The sequence below is a fragment of the Aegilops tauschii genome, unplaced genomic scaffold (assembly GCF_002575655.3).
Source record: "Aegilops tauschii subsp. strangulata cultivar AL8/78 unplaced genomic scaffold, Aet v6.0 ptg000246l_obj, whole genome shotgun sequence".
Classification (NCBI taxonomy): Eukaryota; Viridiplantae; Streptophyta; class Magnoliopsida; order Poales; family Poaceae; genus Aegilops; species Aegilops tauschii.
In genome coordinates, this window is record NW_027332521.1 from 80,698 (window position 1) to 100,789 (window position 20,092).

At 48.1% G+C, this 20,092-nt stretch overlaps 1 long non-coding RNA gene across 1 annotated transcript; it reads right to left on the bottom strand.

Moving 5' to 3' along the window:
- Window positions 1–587: 587 nt before the first annotated feature.
- Window positions 588–18,293, bottom strand: LOC141028609 (uncharacterized). The gene is made up of 3 exons (XR_012190836.1): window positions 18,016–18,293; window positions 12,925–12,964; window positions 588–777 (listed from the first exon to the last, which is right to left on the bottom strand). It is a non-coding gene; the product is annotated as an uncharacterized lncRNA (long non-coding RNA).
- Window positions 18,294–20,092: the final 1,799 nt, after the last annotated feature.

Genomic DNA, 20,092 nt, shown 5'->3' on the forward strand with positions numbered 1-20,092 from the left:
GAAGATTTTATAGCTGTTCAAAGCACTATAAGAAACCTGTTAATACATGACAGTTCATGTCCGTCACAGACCAGGCGAAAACTGTCATGCGTGGCCATGCATGACAGATTTGAATTCCGTCATGTATATCGCGTCATAATTTGACATCAAGTCGTCCATGACGGTTCTCGGCCGTCAAGGATTAGCCCGAGGCCCGCGCAGCCCAAACCAGGCCCTAACCTTCGTGACGGACGATGCCACGTAGGATTTCTGAATCATAAATTGGAATGACGTGGCTGCCTACATGGAAATTATTTTCGTCACGAAAATCATCATGGATTTAGGCACAATTTCAATTTAGTCCCATTATCTCTTTCTTTCCACCCAAGTTTCACCAACACATTTTTTAGCATAACTTGTTACACAGATCATAATGGCAACTTTCACCAAAGACAAGCATTTCCAAAATCGCGTACATACATATATCAATTAATATGCGTCCGCCCGCAGGTATCTACAACATTTGCAATTCACAATATTCTCCATGAAATAATAATTTACAACATATACAAAATATATCACACAACAAGATTAGGAAATAGTAGAATCCAGGTTACATAGACATAACATACAAACTATTAAGGTTTTTATTATAGGTCTTGCCGTCAGCCCTCCAAATGGCAATTATCACGTCATGACAGATTGTGATGGGCTGCACCGAGTAGCCCGCTACCCAATCATACCAAACATATTTACAAAACAACAGATATTGGTCGATACGGATAGATAACAAGAGAACTGCAAGAAAGTGAAAAATGGATTACATGCTGTCAAAAAATCGTAAATCTTATAGTGCCTACAAATGAGGATAACATAGTATCTACAACATATATGTTTCATTTATATCCAAATTAATTAAAACAGCCAAGTTACAGGTAAAAAATGAAGTGTTATGTACTTGTGCATACCATCCAAACAAGAAACAATTTATTTTTTTGCGCACTAGGCATGGGATTGATAGAAGAAGAGTACAAGCATGGGATTACAACGCTTACAAGGCCATGTGCGCACTAGGCATGGTGTACAAGCGAAGGAGCACAACAGATGGGGGTATGCTCAGCCCCGCGACCGAAAACTAGAGACTAAGCACCGGGGATAATGTTTTGCATTCCGGTGGCGCCCGCCTTGGTCCATAGTCGCGCCTCGTCCTTGATGGTGTCGGAGGTGAGGTTGATCGATGGTGTCGCTCCGTCAAAAATGCAAGCGTTGTGGTGCTTCCAAATCCACCAAGCTGAGAGGATGATGAGGGAGGATAGACCCTTGCGCATGGAAGCGGGCGCGAGGTCGAGAGAGGATTGCCACCATAACTGGAATGGTGTGCTGGGGTCAGGGAGGTTGATGGGCACACACGCCCAGCCGAGGATCTCGTGCCAAATTTGGCGAGAGAAAGAGCATCCGGCAAGAAGGTGGTGCATGGTCTCCTCCTCTTGGTCACACAGGGCGCAAGTGTCGTCGTGGGGCAATCCGCGGCGAGCCAGGCGTTCCGCGGTCCAGCAGCGGTCTTGCATGGCCAGCCAAAGGAAGAACTTGACGCGGAGAGGAGCCCAAGGTCGCCAGGTGAGCCGCCAGAAAGGGTCTTCACAAGCTTCGAAGAATAAGGCCTTGTAACAGGAACTTGCAGTATATGTAGCAGAAGAGGTCCATCGCCAGCGTAGCGTGTCCGGCTCGCTGGAGAGATTAGTGTGCCGCACCAAACACCATAGCTCGACGTGCTGCACCATGGCCGCCGGCCCAAGCGCGCCTCGGATATCCTGCACCCAAGAGCGCTGGTGTAGACCATCACACATGTAGCGCTCCTTCCGAAGGCGCCTTGGGACGAGAGCGAGAACGAGAGGGGCGATCTCGGCCACAGACCTGCCAGCGATCCAGTGGTCGGTCCAGAATCTGCAAGTATCTCCAGCTCCAAGCTGCCAAGTCGTGGAGGCTTTGAAAATTGCACTCGCGTTCGCGTCGTGGGGGATGTGAAGGTGGCTCCAGGGGCGAGTAGCGTCGGTACGTTGCAGCCATAGCCAACGAACACGAAGAGAGATGCCCGTACGCTGTATGCCTCGGATGCCGAGGCCACCGAGGGAGATAGGCCGGCATACACACTGCCAGTTGACGAGGCACTGACCACCGTTGGCCTTGTCTGATCCTGCCCATAAAAATCCGCGGATGATCCGGTTCACCTTCTTGATGGCAGTGCTGTTGAAGGCAATGGCCATGAGGAAGTGCGTGGGGATGGCACTTAGGACATGGTGCACAAGGGATAGGCGGTCTCCCTTGGATAGCATAGATGCCCGCCATGTGGAGAGCTTGCGCCCAAGCTTGTCAATGATCGGTTGCAAGCTCGTCGAAGAGGCCTTGCGGACTGAGAGGGGCAGCCCGAGGTAGGTGATGGGAATGTGAGTGACGGGACACTGCATCTCCGTGGCTATAGCAACAATGTGATCCTTGGTGCATTAGATAGGAGCGGCCGAACACTTGTCAAAGTTGGTTTGCAGCTGTGACGCCCGGATAATTAGGCTACAGTAATTCCCTGCTAATGGGGCCACATCACCACGATCACTGTTGTTATTCTCCCGATGATTCAATCCCGTTCAAATTCAAAATTCAAAATCAAGGCAAACGATAAAAGTTTTCAAACATTAAAACTAAAATGTTCAAATTGGAACAAATAAATCCTAAGTAATAATGGAGGAGAAACCACACTTTTATAAAATGTGTAAATACTCTAAAATGAGCAAAACAGCAGCTACATATAATTAAATGCTTTTTATAATATATAAAATATTAAACTAATTTATTTGGGAGCCCAAGTTATTGTGACATTAGAATAAGTAGTAACACTATTTTAGGAACTAATTTAGCATTTTATAAAACTATAGTAAATAGAAAGTGAGATAAAACAGTAAAAAGGAAATAGATAAAAGAAAACCAAACCAATAAAAAAAAAAGGACCCCCGGGCCAACCGACCCAACAGGTCGGCCCAGTCAGCCACCAGGCCAGCCCACCCCGTCGCCTTATCCCCGCACCCCCCCTGTGACCTAAAGCCACGTCCCCCACTCCCCCACCCACGACTCTTCCTCCCTCGCACGCTCCCTCCCCTTGTTTCCAGATCGGGCGCCCCTGGCACCGATCGATGCCGCCGCCTGCGCCCGACGTCCTCCCCGCCACCTCAGACTACGCCGGGAGCACCGCCTCCGCCGTCTTCGTCAACTACAAGGACGTATCGGAGCTCGGGACCTCTGCCTCGCGCCGATCGAGCCGTTCCCTTCCCCGGATCGCCGTCACCCGCCGCCGGACCTCGTCGCCTCGCCGCACGTCGTCCCCGTCGTCCTCACCACGCCCCGCTGCCTAAGACCCTACAACCCCGGTGAGGCCCCCCGGCCTCTCCTTCTCTCCCCGCGTCGTCGCCCGTTACCGCCCCATCTCCGTCGTGGCCGCCCCTGCCGCGCTGGCCGCTGCTGCTGCTCTCCAACGCCTCGCCCGTGCGGCCCCGCTTCGCCCTGCCGCCCGCTTCCCCCACTGCTGCCCACCTCGCTCGCCGCTGCCTCCCGCCGGAGCTCCACGCCGGCCGCCGCTGCTGCCGCTCCCCACGCTCGCCCGCGCCTCTGCTCGCGTTGATCTTACGAGGCCGGGCATGACCCAGAAAAGTGTGTCCGGCCAAATGGGATCGAGCGTGTTGGGTTATGTGGTGCACCCCTGCAGGGAAGTTTATCTATTCGAATAGCCGTGTCCCTCGGTAAAAGGACGACCCGGAGTTGTACCTTGACCTTATGACAACTAGAACCGGATACTGAATAAAATACACCCTTCCAAGTGCCAGATACAACCCGGTGATCGCTCTCTAACAGGGCGACGAGGAGGGGATCGCCGGGTAGGATTATGCTATGCGATGCTACTTGGAGGATTTCAATCTACTCTCTTCTACATGCTGCAAGACGGAGATGACCAGAAGCGTAGTCATCGACAGGACTAGCTACCCCCCTTTTATTCTGGCATTCTGCAGTTCAGTCCACTGATATGCCCCTTTACACATATACCCATGCATATGTAGTGTAGCTCCTTGCTTGCGAGTACTTTGGATGAGTACTCACGGTTGCTTCTCTCCCTCTTTTCCCCCTTTCCTTGCTATCTGGTTGTCGCAACCAGATGCTGGAGTCCAGGAGCCAGACGCCACCGTCGACGACGACACCTACGACACTGGAGGTGCCTACTACTACGTGCAGGCCGCTGACGATGACCAGGAGTAGTTAGGAGGATCCCAGGCAGGAGGCCTGCGCCTCGTTCGATCTGTATCCCAGTTTGTGCTAGCCTTCTTAAGGCAAACTTGTTTAACTTATGTCTGTACTCAGATATTGTTGCTTCCGCTGACTCGTCTATGATCGAGCACTTGTATTCGAGCCCTCGAGGCCCCTGGCTTGTATTATGATGCTTGTATGACTTATTTATGTTGTAGAGTTGTGTTGTGATATCCTCCCGTGAGTCCCTGATCTTGATCGTACACATTTGCGTGCATGATTAGTGTACGGTCAAATCGGGGGCGTCACAAGTTGGTATCAGAGCCGACTGCCTGTAGGAATCCCCCTTTCCAACTCCTTGGCCGAAGTCGAGTCTAGACATTGCAAAAACTTTTACTAACATGGCTGTGTGTCTTACGGGCCCACGTCGCCATTGGGTGGTATTAGGATCTTTTACTCCTTGTCTCTGGGACTCTGATCTCTCTTCTATTCGGGTTAAGTGAGTTTTGCTAAATCTAACATTAGGATCTCGTTATCGCTTTCACCCGGAGAGCCCCTTATTACTAATGATCGTCTGCTGCACGTGAAGACCCTGAAGATACTCTCCGCTGATAACCCAAGAACTTGTGTTCATCGCTTTTACAATTCCCTTTCATCGATGAACTCCTATGGATAACCACGTATACTCGCAATTCATACAATGTTTCCCAGTTGATCTTGTTACTACAAGATACCCCGTAATGCTCTCTGTTGTTCAAAGAATCCTTTGAGCTTACTGCTATGCTGTTCTTTGACACCTGAATACCCCTACGGATAATTCTCGCACTTACCGAGTATCCGCTCATCCCCAGTTGAATTCAAGTATATCACAAAAGTGTTCAGAATACCATTCGATCTTCCGAAAATCCTCAGGAGCCTATTGCTCTTGAAATTCTTGCTTGCTTGCATTATGGATAATCCCATAAGTCTCGTAATCTTATAGTCATTCCTTGTCATTATCATTTTGAGTCTGTTGATTCAAAATATTGCGAATGCTCACAATCCTCAATCAGATCCTAGAATTCTTCCTTCTGGCTCAAACGTCATTTTTAACATGAGCTGGATCTCGACCTATCAAATTGCCATCGATTGTACCCCTAAGCCTACTCACTTATCCATCCTTGATCAGAGCGTTGCTTCTGACCCCCTGATTTGGAAATCATAATTCTTTTTGCATTCGAACTTTGAGTTAGTCAGTTGTTTCTATAATCAGATCTCCTTGCATTCTTCTTCCTCTGGTTGAGTACCGATGCTCACATCAGATCCCTTGTGGACCATCGGTTCCTTTGTTGGATTTTATCCGACAGTGTCCTTCCTATTGAATAACCTTGTGAGTCTTTCCATGGGTATATAATGCCTTTGGTAAATTGTATCCTCTGTTTTCTCAACCATGCTCCGTTTTCGAGCTGGTGGTATTTACTGTTGAAGCTGGTGGTATATGATTCCACGATACCCTGACGGGTTGAACCTATGCCTTCCTTAATATGTGTGAACTCAGAAGTTTTCACGAGTCATACTCATCTGGTATTTCACGAGGTAAAACTTTCAACACTATGCCTTTATCAAAGCGAGGAGTGAATGGAAGGTTATACAGTGAAGAAGTGGGAGTCGACCTTGAACCTTTGTGTTCATGCCCATGGACACGATGTAGATCCTATCATGGAAGCTTCTTATAATAATAACTATTTCCCTGGTATAATATCATCTGGTATCGGTGAATTGATCCTTTGCGATCGTGGTTCCGACCATGTTCTCCTTTAAATACCATTTCCTATGCAAGTTTAAGTAATTGTCTTCTATAGAGCAATACCCCAATCCACCCTCTACTTTGATTTGTCGTCGAGTATTGCCCCCTGGTATCTCGAGACTATCACGGAACCGCATAACTTCTTATGAGTTCTTCATCAAGTACTACATTCTCACGGATTACTATTTTTCCTGGGTTTTGAGTGGTTAATCACTCGAGTACCCCGACAATTGAATCGAGTCCGCACTACGGTTCAACAACTTTTAGTAATGTTCCTTACTTACGAGTTTGTACCCGATCGCGTCATTCCTAGCCTGTTTGGCTATATCATTATCTTGATGATTTTAACTGTGCTACCTGGTCCTTATTCCCGGAGCACCACTTCGACGATGAGCTAAGCTTACGTCGATTTTCCTCGTCATATCGTTTCACCTCGAACAACAAACTTGACCCCGAGTTTGTGTGCTACCCGTGGTTCCAATAACCTTTCGCTTTCATCATTCCTTTGACTTGATGTCATCGTCGATCGATTACATCTCCATGAAACCTCTCGACAAAATTTGTCATGATCATCATCAACATTCTGAGTTCCTCCAGGATATCAATTGAATTCATGATGAGAAATACCATCCTTGCCCCTCGATGATTTGTGTTATCATCGGCAACATTCTTGCTTTCCCTTCAATACAAACTTGTTCATGTTTTGTGTTGTACCTTGAGATCCTTATTATCCAACTTATGTTATGTTCTACCTTGGAGTATTGCTATCTCTTATGTCAAGGATATTGTGAGAATTTCTCCACCTCTTGAGAATTCTTGATATAGTAATACTTCTCGCCATCTCCATTTGCTTTCTGATCCCCGTGTTGTTTCTAACCTGAATACCGACAATTGAACTAGGATGCGTGAATTCAAAACTTCTAGCAATCCTATTGCTTTGGAGCTAATGGTCGATAGTTCATGCTTAGACTATTGGTTAATGAATCATCATTCGAACATTGATCGTGCTACCTAGCCCATATTTCGGGTGCACCGTCAACCAATGTTCAATCGTGTATGTTTCCTCGAGCATACCTCATTATATCATTTGAACTGACAAAAGTTATCTCCTTGTTCACATAAGTGTGGAAATCCCTCTTTTTGGAAATCTCGAGGAATTGTCGCTGAGTCAATCAGTCACCTCCTCACCTCCCCTTGATTTAATGATGAACTCTTGTTTCGGAACTTGGTTTCATAGTTCATTTCCCGAGAATCTTACAATGTCATCTCGACAATTCGTGTTGCACCTTTCTTCTCAGGCATCCCGAGTCTGAGTTATCCTGACACCAATCAGATCTGAATCTCGGTCAGATATGATGGTTGGAACATATTTCCAAGAGTTGTCACATTGGTCTATTCATGACCCGGTAAGGTGATGTCATGCCTAACACACCTGGCCAGAGGACCTATTGTTATAGGTTTTCCCTTTTAGCAAGGTTAGCTGTTCTTCCATGAGGAAATTGTAAGACTTATTCTATAAGTTGTTCCTGATGGGTCCTTTTTGTTTCCTAAGTCTGATCCTCACCTGTTGACCATGTCAATGCTACCTCGAAGCATGTCTATGGTACTCCGATTTTCAACAGGAACATTTGAAGCCCAATGCTAAATGTTTCCTGCTCAATTATCCAAACACCGTTGTATGGGTAATGTCATGAAATTTCTCTCCCCTACCTAAAGAGTTTTCTACATTATATCCTGTCATGAATATCATGCTCAGCTTGTCCTTGGGAAGGATATACCCTTGAAATATGTGTTTAAACACATTTTCCTTTCCATTCTTCTGTTTAATCTGATAATCATATTTTCCTTTCCATTGTTTGGTTTAACCTTTCTGGTGATCTATATGATCTAAGCAGTAATATTCTCCTGCTTATGTAAACACCTCGGTGTACAACTCTGTCAGTAAGACCCTGTTACTATTGTTGGTGACATTTCGGTAACCACCGATGGATGAGAATTTTGCCTAATGGTCCGCCTCATTTCAACGGGCAGGGAAATGGTTCTCTTCGTCCCTCGCCCTTGGTACCGACGATGTTGCTGACATATAACTGACAGGTTAACCTCTGACATGCCTTGCTATCATGATCGTGCAAGATGTCACCGCCCTTCCTACTTTTAACCCACATGGTGGGCCCATAACCCACAGTTCCACAGGATCGAAACCTGACTCTCCTGAAAACACCCCTGTTCCCATGGTTGTTCCTCGCGCGTGGCCTTGTATGTAATTCATGAGCCACCTTCCGAGAGATCATCAATTCTGGCATCAGACAAAATACTTATTTCCGTTGCTTTGAACCCCTTTCACGCCCTGTAACAGGCATAGAATGATTGCCTGCCCGCTCGAAACTTTCCATGACACCTCCTCACGTTGCTCTTGATATTTTCTTAAGTTTCAGTTCGAGAGTTACTTACCGCCACCTTCCCCGATGTTAGCTACCAGATAGTCAACCTTGCAGAGGTCCGTTCTCCCGGAATACCCACCCTTTATTCTTTCGTAAGTACGATGGAAATCCCGAAGGAATGATGACGACTTCATCATGATGACCTGAAGCGGAGAAATGAAGACCTCAACGTAATGGATCGACCTCTTCGAGAAGAGCAACCAAGACCGAGAAGAATCGTTAGAATTTCGTAACCAGGACTTTCCCCCTTACACCCCTCTTAAATCTCGGGACGAGATTTCATGTAGTGGAGGAGAATTGTGACGCCCGGATAATTAGGCTACAGTAATTCCCTGCTAATGGGGCCACATCACCACGATCACTGTTGTTATTCTCCCGATGATTCAATCCCGTTCAAATTCAAAATTCAAAATCAAGGCAAACGATAAAAGTTTTCAAACATTAAAACTAAAATGTTCAAATTGGAACAAATAAATCCTAAGTAATAATGGAGGAGAAACCACACTTTTATAAAATGTGTAAATACTCTAAAATGAGCAAAACAGCAGCTAAAACCAATAATTAAATGCTTTTTATAATATATAAATATTAAACTAATTTATTTGGGAGCCCAAGTTATTGTGACATTAGAATAAGTAGTAACACTATTTTAGGAACTAATTTAGCATTTTATAAAACTATAGTAAATAGAAAGTGAGATAAAACAGTAAAAAGGAAATAGATAAAAGAAAACCAAACCAATAAATAAATAAAAAGAAAGACCCCCGGGCCAACCGACCCAACAGGTCGGCCCAGTCAGCCACCAGGCCAGCCCACCCCGTCGCCTTATCCCCGCACCCCCCCTGTGACCTAAAGCCACGTCCCGCACTCCCCCCCCCCACGACTCTTCCTCCCTCGCACGCTCCCTCCCCTTGTTTCCAGATCGGGCGCCCCTGGCACCGATCGATGCCGCCGCCCGCGCCCGACGTCCTCCCCGCCACCTCAGACTACGCCGGGAGCACCGCCTCCGCCGTCTTCGTCAACTACAAGGACGCATCGGAGCTCGAGACCTCTGCCTCGCGCCGATCGAGCCGTTCCCTTCCCCGGATCGCCGTCACCCGCCGCCGGACCTCGTCGCCTCGCCGCACGTCGTCCCCGTCGTCCTCACCACGCCCCGCTGCCTAAGACCCTACAACCCCGGTGAGGCCCCCCGGCCTCTCCTTCTCTCCCCGCGTCGTCGCCCGTTACCGCCCCATCTCCGTCGTGGCCGCCCCTGCCGCGCTGCCCGCTGCTGCTGCTCTCCAACGCCTCGCCCGTGCGGCCCCGCTTCGCCCTACCGCCCGCTTCCCCCACTGCTGCCCACCTCGCTTGCCTCTGCCTCCCGCCGCTGCTGCCGCTCCCCACGTTCTCCCGCGCCTCTGCTCGCGCCCCCCCGTCGCCCGGGCAAGCTACGGCCTCGGGCACGCGCACCACACCCGGGCGCCCGCTAACGCCGAACCCACTTCCCCCCTGGCCCCATGACATGTGGGGACCAGCCCCTGGAACATTAAAAAATAAAAATAAAAATATTAATTAATTAAAGACTTAATTAACTTAATTCAGCCTAATTAACCTAATCACTTAATTAAATTAACTAATCATGTTTAGTTAACCTAAGTCAATGACAACCGGGACCCACGCGTCAGTTTGACCAAGTCAACTGACTGTTGACTGCTGACATCACCCTGATGTCATGCTGACGTCATAATGACATTTCCTAATTAATTTAAGTCTGTTAATTCTAAAATGAATTAAAAACTTTGAAAATTAATATAAAATAATCCGTAACTCGGATGAAAATACTTTCTACATGAAAGTTGCTCAGAACGACGAGACGAATCCGGATACGCAGCCCGTTCGTCCGCCACACATCCCTAGCATAGCAAACTCGCAACTTTCCGCCTCCGTTTCATCTGTCCGAAAATGCGAAACATCGGGAATACTTTCCCGGATGTTTCCCCCCTTCGTCGGTATCACCGCCTACCGCGTTAGGGCACACCTAGCACCGCGCATTGTCTTGTCATGCACCGCCATGCTTATGTTTGCATTGTATTTACTGCTTCTTCCCCCTCTTCCCTCCGGTAGACTACAAGACCGACGCTGCTGCTGCCCAGTTCGACTACGGAGTTGACGATCCCTCCTACTTGCCAGAGCAACCAGGCAAGCCCCCCCCTTGATCACCAGATATCGCCTAGTCTTCTCTATACTGCTTGCATTAGAGTAGTGTAGCATGTTACTGCTTTCCGTTAATCCTATCCTGATGCATAGCCTGACATTGTTGCTACAGTTGTTACCCTTACCTGCTATCCTACTGCTTAGTATAGGATGCTAGTGTTCCATCAGTGGCCCTACACTCTTGTCCGTCTGCCATGCTATACTACTGGGCCGTGATCACTTCGGGAGGTGATCACGGGTATATACTATATACATTATATACATGACACATGTGGTGATTAAAGTCGGGTCGGCTCGGTGAGTACCCGCAAGTGATTCTGATGAGGGGGCTGAAAGGACAGGTGGCTCCACCCCGGTAGAGGTGGGCCTGGGTTCCTGACGGCCCCCGACTGTTACTTGTGGCGGAGCAACAGGGCAGGTTGAGACCGCCTAGGTGAGAGGTGGGCCTGGCCCTGGTCGGCGTTCGCGGATACTTAACACGCTTAACAAGATCTTGGTATTTGATCTGAGTCTGGCCATTTGGTCTATACGCACTAACCATCTACGCGGGAGTAGTTATGGGTATCCCGGCGTCGTGGTATCAGCCGAAGCCTTCGTGACGTCAGCGACTGAGTGGCGCGCGCCGGATTGGACTGGAACGCCACTAGGCTAGGTCTGCTTCCGGTCGCGTACGCAACGTGCAGGTGTGCATAGGGCGATGGGCCCAGACCCCTGCGCGCATAGGGTTAGACCGGCGTGCTGACCTCTCTGTTGTGCTTAGGTGGGGCTGCGACGCGTTGATCTTACGAGGCCGGGCATGACCCAGAAAAGTGTGTCCGGCCAAATGGGATCGAGCGTGTTGGGTTATGTGGTGCACCCCTGCAGGGAAGTTTATCTATTCGAATAGCCGTGTCCCTCGGTAAAAGGACGACCCGGAGTTGTACGTTGACCTTATGACAACTAGAACCGGATACTGAATAAAATACACCCTTCCAAGTGCCAGATACAACCCGGTGATCGCTCTCTAACAGGGCGACGAGGAGGGGATCGCCGGGTAGGATTATGCTATGCGATGCTACTTGGAGGATTTCAATCTACTCTCTTCTACATGCTGCAAGACGGAGATGACCAGAAGCGTAGTCATCGACAGGACTAGCTACCCCCCTTTTATTCTGGCATTCTGCAGTTCAGTCCACTGATATGCCCCTTTACACATATACCCATGCATATGTAGTGTAGCTCCTTGCTTGCGAGTACTTGGATGAGTACTCACGGTTGCTTCTCTTTCCCCCTTTCCTTGCTATCTGGTTGTCGCAACCAGATGCTGGAGTCCAGGAGCCAGACGCCACCGTCGACGACGACACCTACGACACTGGAGGTGCCTACTACTACGTGCAGGCCGCTGACGACGACCAGAAGTAGTTAGGAGGATCCCAGGCAGGAGGCCTGCGCCTCGTTCGATCTGTATCCCAGTTTGTGCTAGCCTTCTTAAGGCAAACTTGTTTAACTTATGTCTGTACTCAGATATTGTTGCTTCCACTGACTCGTCTATGATCGAGCACTTGTATTCGAGCCCTCGAGGCCCCTGGCTTGTATTATGATGCTTGTATGACTTATTTATGTTGTAGAGTTGTGTTGTGATATCCTCCCGTGAGTCCCTGATCTTGATCGTACACATTTGCGTGCATGATTAGTGTACGGTCAAATCGGGGGCGTCACAGCAGCCCAGAAGCGAGGGCAAAGACGTGGAGGAGCCTGCGAACCGTGGCGAGGTCGTGAGAGTCCGGATGGCAGAAGATGACCACATCGTCGGCATAAAGGGATATGCTCGAAGCTGCGTGACGGGTGGTCAAGCGATGAAGGAGGCCCAGCTGAACCGCACGTAGCAGCATGGAGTTCAGCACGTCGATGACCAAGGTGAAGAGCATGGGTGAGACCGGATCGCCTTGACGGAGGCCGTGAGCGTGGTCGATCGGAGGCCCTGGGTGGCCATTGATGAGAACTCTCGTGGAGGCCGTGGAAAGGAGCATGGAGATCCACTCGCGCCAACGAACAAGAAACAAAAATGAAGTGTTGATACTTGACAGTTAAAGCTTAGATAAAAAAAAGTGAAAATAAATCAAAAAGCTACGAAGGAGACAGTACTGGACCTATATAAGAATGTAAAATTTTAGCCCAAGGATACAGTTATCAAGAATCCAGCTGAAGAATTAGTATTTGAAAGGAACAATAATATATTCACAAATGGAGATGCAAAATTACCAGCAGCGGTGAGTTGACACGTTTCTCAGCAACCAGGACACTGCAATCCATAGCAGAAGGATTACATGCAGACCAGAATAAGAACACCAACTTTTCAACATTAAAGGTTACAAAAAGTAAGACATCAAGTTTCATCAGGAATACCACTAGGGGAAAACTCATATGACTGGAAATTATGAATTAGTTCTCCAACAAGAGATTATGTTTGGAATATCTGTCATTTGGTGCAGAAAAAATAAAACTACATTATGTGTGTGTACATCTAAATCCCAAAGATGCAGATTGTTACAATATTTCATTATTTTATTGTTTCAATCATGTCTAATGGAGCAGCTTGTTCAATGGTAATCTTGTGCCTCTCCCTCTCACTCAGGGAGCAGCTTATTCAGTGGGGTAAACTCGTATGCTTAGCTTTCTTCCATCTACAAAAGCTGAAAGGGAGAAGGAGAATCACACAAGTTAACCACCGAAAAAGCTGCTCCGTGAGTGAGAGGGAGAGGCACAAGATTTACCACTGAATAAGCTGCTCCATCAGGTTTATGCACTTGGTCCCCATCAGGTTTCAAAAATATATATAATTGTAGTTTATGCACCGGTCCTTCCATTAACTTAAAACTATTTTTTTTCATGCATCCTTTTCTAATGCATAACTCCGCCTATGTTGTCTCAACATAGCCGGTCCCAAGCCCGGGTAAAGGAGGAGGGTTGTGATAGGCTTGGCGAGCCAACGTAAAAACTCAGCCACTCTTATGGAGATGAAACCCAATAGATTTTCGTTGGGGCGTAACCCTCTCAGCGACGCGCCACATCGGAACCCGGGTGTGGTGGAAAATGGGCAAGGGCCGGGCCGTTACCCCCCAGGTGGCGCGCCGTATCTTGATCTGGATACGGTGGCAAGTGAGTGAGGATCGGGTCGTCGCATCCTTAGTGGCGCGCTACATCGGCGCCCGGATGTAGTGGAAAATGAGCAAGGGTCTTCGCATTTGACTCGACGAGTGCAAAGGGTAAGGAAGCTAGCCGAGCCTAGGAGGATTCGCTTAGGTAGCTGGAATGTAGGGTCTCTGATAGGGAAGCTCCGGGAGCTAGTTGATGCAGCGGTGAGGAGAGGTGTTGATATCCTTTGCGTCCAAGAAACCAAATGGAGAGGACAGAAGGCGAAGGAGGTGGAGGATACCGGCTTCAAGCTATGGTACACGGGGACGGCTGCAAACAGAAGTGGCGTAGGCATCTTGATCAACAAGAGCCTCAAGTATGGAGTGGTAGACGTCAAGAGACGTGGGGACCGGATTATCTTGGTCAAGCTGGTAGTTGAGGACTTGCTTCTCAATGTTATCAGCGCGTATGCCCCGCAAGTAGGCCACAATGAAAACACCAAGAGGGAGTTCTGGGAAGGCCTGGAAGACATGGTTAGGAGTGTACCGATTGGTGAGAAGCTCTTCATAGGAGGAGACCTCAATGGCCACGTGGGTACATCTAACACAGGTTTTGAAGGGGCGCATGGGGGCTTTGGCTATGGCATCAGGAATCAAGAAGGGGAAGATGTCTTAAGTTTTGCTCTAGCCTACAACATGATTGTAGCTAACACCCTCTTTAAAAAGAGAGAATCACATCTGGTGACTTTTAGTAGTGGCCAACACTCTAGCCAGATTGATTTCATCCTCTCGAGAAGAGAAGATAGGCGTGCGTGCCTAGACTGTAAGGTGATACCTGGAGAGAGTGTTGTACCCCAGTATAAGCTGGTGGTTGCTGACTTCCGCTTTCGGATTCGTGTCCAGCGGGATAAGCGTGCCAAAGTCGCTAGAACGAAGTGGTGGAAGCTCAAGGGGGAGGTAGCTCAGGCGTTCAAGGAGAGGGTCATTAAGGAGGGCCCTTGGGAGGAAGGAGGGGATGCGGACAATGTGTGGATGAAGATGGCGACTTGCATTCGTAAGGTGGCCTCAGAGGAGTTTGCAGTGTCTAGGGGAAGGAGAAGCGAAGATAAGGATACCTGGTGGTGGAATGATGATGTCCAGAAGGCGATTAAAGAGAAGAAAGATTGCTTCAGACGCTTATACCTGGATAGGAGTGCAGACAACATAGAGAAGTACAAGATGGCGAAGAAGGCCGCAAAGCGAGCTGTTGGTGAAGCAAGGGGTCGGGCGTATGAGGACCTCTACCAACGGTTAGGCACGAAGGAAGGCGAAAGAGACACCTATAAGATGGCCAAGATCCGAGAGAGGAAGACGAGGGATATTGGCCAAGTCAAATGCATCAAGGACGGAGCAGGCCAACTCTTGGTGAAGGACGAGGAGATTAAGCATAGATGGCGTGAGTACTTCGACAAGCTGTTCAATGGGGAGAATGAGAGTTCTACCATTGAATTGGACGGCTCCTTTGATGAGACCAGCATGCGTTTTGTGCGGCGAATCCAGGAGTCTGAGGTCAAGGAGGCCTTAAAAAGGATGAAGGGAGGCAAGGCGATGGGCCCGGATTGTATCCCCATTGAGGAGTGGAAAGGTCTCGGGGACATAGCGATAGTATGGCTAACCAAGCTTTTCAACCTCATCTTTCGGGCAAACAAGATGCCAGAAGAATGGAGACGGACTATATTAGTACCAATCTTCAAGAACAAGGGGGATGTTCAGAGTTGTTCTAATTACCGTGGAATTAAGCTGATGAGCCATACAATGAAGCTATGGGAGAGAGTCATTGAGCACCGCTTAAGAAGAATGACAAGCGTGACCAAAAATCAGTTTGGTTTCATGCCTAGGAGGTCGACCATGGAAGCCATTTTCTTGGTACGACAACTTATGGAGAGAGATAGGGAGCAAACGAAGGACTTGCATATGGTGTTCATTGACTTGGAGAAGGCCTATGATAAGATACCGCGGAATGTCATGTGGTGGGCCTTGGAGAAACACAAAGTCCCAACAAAGTACATTACCCTCATCAAGGACATGTACGATAATGTTGTGACAAGTGTTCGAACAAGTGATGTCGACACTGATGACTTCCCGATTAAGATAGGACTGCATCAGGGGTCAGCTTTGAGCCCTTATCTTTTTTGCATTGGTGATGGATGAGGTCACAAGGGATATACAAGGAGATATCGCATGGTGTATGCTCTTTGCGGATGATGTGGTGCTAGTTGACAATAGTCGGACGGGGGTAAATAGGAAGTTAGAGTTATGGAGACAAACCTTGGAATCGAAAGGGTTTAGGCTTAGGACTAAAACCGAGTACATGATGTGCGGTTTCAGTACTACTAGGTCTGAGGAGGAGGAGGTTAGCATTGATGGCCAGGTGATACCTCAGAAGGACACCTTTCGGTATTTGGGGTCAATGTTGCAGGAGGATGGGGGTATTGATGAAGATGTGAACCATCATATCAAAGCCGGATGGATTAAGTGGCGCCAAGCTTCTGGCATTCTCTGTGACAAGAGAGTGCCACAAAAGCTAAAAGGCAAGTTCTACAGGACGGCGGTTCGACCCGCAATGTTGTATGACGCTGAGTGTTGGCCGACTAAAAGGCGACATGTTCAACAGTTAGGTGTGGCGGAGATGCGTATGTTGAGATGGATGTGTGGCCACACGAGAAGGATCGAGTCTGGAATGAGGATATACAAGATAGAGTTGGGGTAGCACCAATTGAAGAGAAGCTTGTCCAACATCGTCTGAGATGGTTTGGGCATATTCAGCGTAGGCCTTCAGAAGCTCCAGTGCATAACGGGCGGCTAAGGCGTGCGGAGAATGTCAAGAGAGGGCGGGGTAGACCGAATTTGACATGGGAGGAGTCCGTTAAGAGAGACCTGAAGGATTGGAGTATCACCAAAAGAGCTAGCTATGGACAGGGGTGCGTGGAAGCTTGCTATCCATGTGCCAGAGCCATGAGTTGGTTGCGAGATCTTATGGGTTTCACCTCTAGCCTACCCAACTTGTTTGGGACTAAAGGCTTTGTTGTTATTGTTGTCCTTTTCTAATGCATACATATAGAGACAAACTTAACTGAACTCGTCTCTCTCTCTGAACAAACTGAAATTCTCAAGTACACGTACATTCCGTGAGATACTGAAATTCTCAAGTACACATACATTCAGTGAGATACTGAAATTCTCTATTACACGTACATTCAGGACATGGTCTAGTTCATTGATTAGAAAGCAAGAAGACTTGCACACATAGTAGAAGTTCATAAGTTCAGCCAACTAACTTGTACATACTTAGTTCAAGCAGGACATGGTCTGATTCATTACATTACAAAGCAATAACCTATGCAAAAAAGAAGTAAACAAAGTAAAATTAGGTACTGCAAGCCTCACCATTTAAAAAGATGTTCATCACAGAAATGCATTACATATTTTGTTTAAAACCAGTCTATGAATGCAGAATAAATGCAGGGGATTGGTTTCTCAATAGAGAGGCAAGATTGAATTGGCAGCAGTACCTAATTTTGTTTCTAGTTAATAATTAGCAGCAATAAGCTCATTAAGATCTATGATAAGCCAAACAACCAGCACTAGTTGGAATAAAAAAACAAAGATCTTACCCTGCTATTGAGAAACTGATAAAAACAAACAAGCCAGCTAGAAATTTCCGCAAAAAAAAGCCAGCTAGAAATGGAGCAATCATGTAGATTCAATCTGGAGCAAAATATTCACTTCCACGCAAGAACTAGCACTTCAAAAGCTTCAGCAATAATCACACATCGATAGGAGGACATTAATCTCTTGCTGTTCCGAGGACTAAGATATAAGATAGCTAAAGAAAATGAAGATGGAAAATCTGTCTATTCTTTTAGATTCGTAAGAAAACTTTGTAGCAATGTAAATTCTAGTAACATGCAACTGGCTGCCCTGGTCAAAATCTTCACACCTAGTCATAGCAATATTATTTTCTTTCTTCCAACTGAAAAATAATTCATGATCTGAAAAATCGAACATAGAAGAGGCTATCTCAAGATATGAAGTGCTAAGCAACATCATGGACAAAAATTACAGAGAGGACAACCTAGTTGAGACAAGGTCCCTCGTGTACGACCTAGTTGGGACAACCTCGTCGGCATGCACAAAAAAATTTGTGGAACAGAGGGGATGGGGAGAAGCAAAGCCTCACCAGATCTTGAGGAGGAGCATGAGGAAGAGGTGTCGGCGAGATCCAGGAGGACGCCATTGGCACACGGGCATCGCCAAGATCCCAAGGTCAGCTCGCCGTAGGACGTCGCCATCCTCCCGCATCTGCTACCGCTCGGGGCCCTTCTCTTGTGCCGCACGTTTCGTCCTCCCCTGACCGGCCAAGGACGTGGTGGTCATCGTCGTGGTAGTTGACGATGCAGTGGTTTTCCAGATCTAGAAAGAGGTAATAGATGTCAGGGAATAGAGTGGCGGCAGTTGACGGTGCGGTGGTCATCGTCCTGCCTCTAGGAGAGAAGAGGGAGGGCCGGCGGTGAACTTTGGGAAGAGGGAGGCGATGAGATCTTGGGTGGCGGCGCTGTGTGGGGAACGATGGGGAAGCAGGAGGGGGCTGTGCAGGAGGGAGAGAGGAGGGGGCGGGGAGGAGGGTTAGGGTTAGGCTTTTATACGGGCAAATGTCAGGCGGGCTGTAGCGGGCTTTGGCGGGCTTGCGGGACAGTGCACTTGGCCTGTCCATGACAATTTCTGAAAACGTCACCCGAAATGTCAGGCGGGCTGTAGCGGGCTTTGGCGGGCTGTAGCTTGGAGGACTTTGTGAGCATTTGAACATGTTCATTCGGAAGTTTTGGTGGGGGAGTAAAAACGGACAACGCAAACCCCATTGGGTGTCTTGGAAGGCTATGACGCAGCCTAAAGCAATGGGAGGTTTGGGCTTCAAAGATTTCGAGCTATTTAACTTAGCAATGTTGGCACGGCCTGGCGCCTGTTACAAGAGCCGGAGTCTTTGAGTGCTCGTATTCTGAAAATTGTTTACCACCCCAATACTACCATTCTTCAAGCCAACCTGGGGAACCATCCTAGCCCAGTCTGGAGGGCTATCATTGAAGGGCGTGACACTTTGAAACAAGGGCTGATCAGACGCATTGGCGACGGTGCAACGACCAACATTTGGGAAGATAACTGGCTCCCACGGGAGGAGATGATGAGGCCTTATGGCTGCATTGCAGCAATTCCACCTGCGGTTGTGTCTGACCTAATCGATCCGACCTCAGCCACTTGGAATAAGGAGTTGCTAGAAGCCACGTTTATGCAATTTGATGTGAAGGTTATCTTGAGCATCCCCCTATGCACAATGAACATGCAAGATTTTTGGTGCTGGGCTCACGAGAAGAGTGGCAGTTTTTCGGTCAGATCGGCGTACCGAATGCTAGTGTCAACACGGCAAAGGCGAGAGGCATGGCTGGATGGTACATCGGGGTCGTCGACTACCCACTTAGAGGAGGGAGCATGGAAAACTTTATGGAGGACAGAGGTACTAGCTAAATTTCGTATGTTCTTATGGAGACTCTCAAAGCACTCGCTACCAACAGAGGACGTCCGTGCTCATCGACACATGTCGACTTCGAGTTCATGCGGGATATGTGGCGCGCCGGATTCATGGCGGCACTCCCCCCTTGAGTGTACAGTATCCAGATGTACTTGGGCTCTCATCGATGAGGATCTGGGAAGCAAGCTAGCAGTGAACACTGAACCGAGTGCAAAGAATTGGCTTTTCTCGCTACTAGAAACACTATCGCATGATCAGTTTGTGCTAACTGCAGTTACCCTTTGGGCAATCTGGACTTCTAGGAGGAAAGCCATCCACGAAGCTATATTCCAATCTCCACATGCAATACAATCTTTCATCTCTCGATTTATTGCAGACTTGAACATCGTGCGGTCGAAACAACCAACACAGCGGAGATTGGCCAATGTGCAACCAGGAACCACTAATCGACCAAGAGCTCCTGCGGCAAATTATGCTATGATTCACGTGGACGCGGGCGTACGCGCCCAAAGAGGTGGGTCGGCAGCAGCGGTCTGCAGGGATAGCCACGACAACTTTTTGGGAAGCTCAGCGCTAGTTGTGTATGGAGTCAGTGACCCAGCGACGTTGGAGGCGATAGCCTGCCGGGAAGCTTTATTTCTTGCTGAAGATCTTCATCTCCAAAGATTCATCATCTCTTTCGACTGCAAGCAGGTGGTGGAAGACATCATGAAGGGCAGCAATGGTCACCACG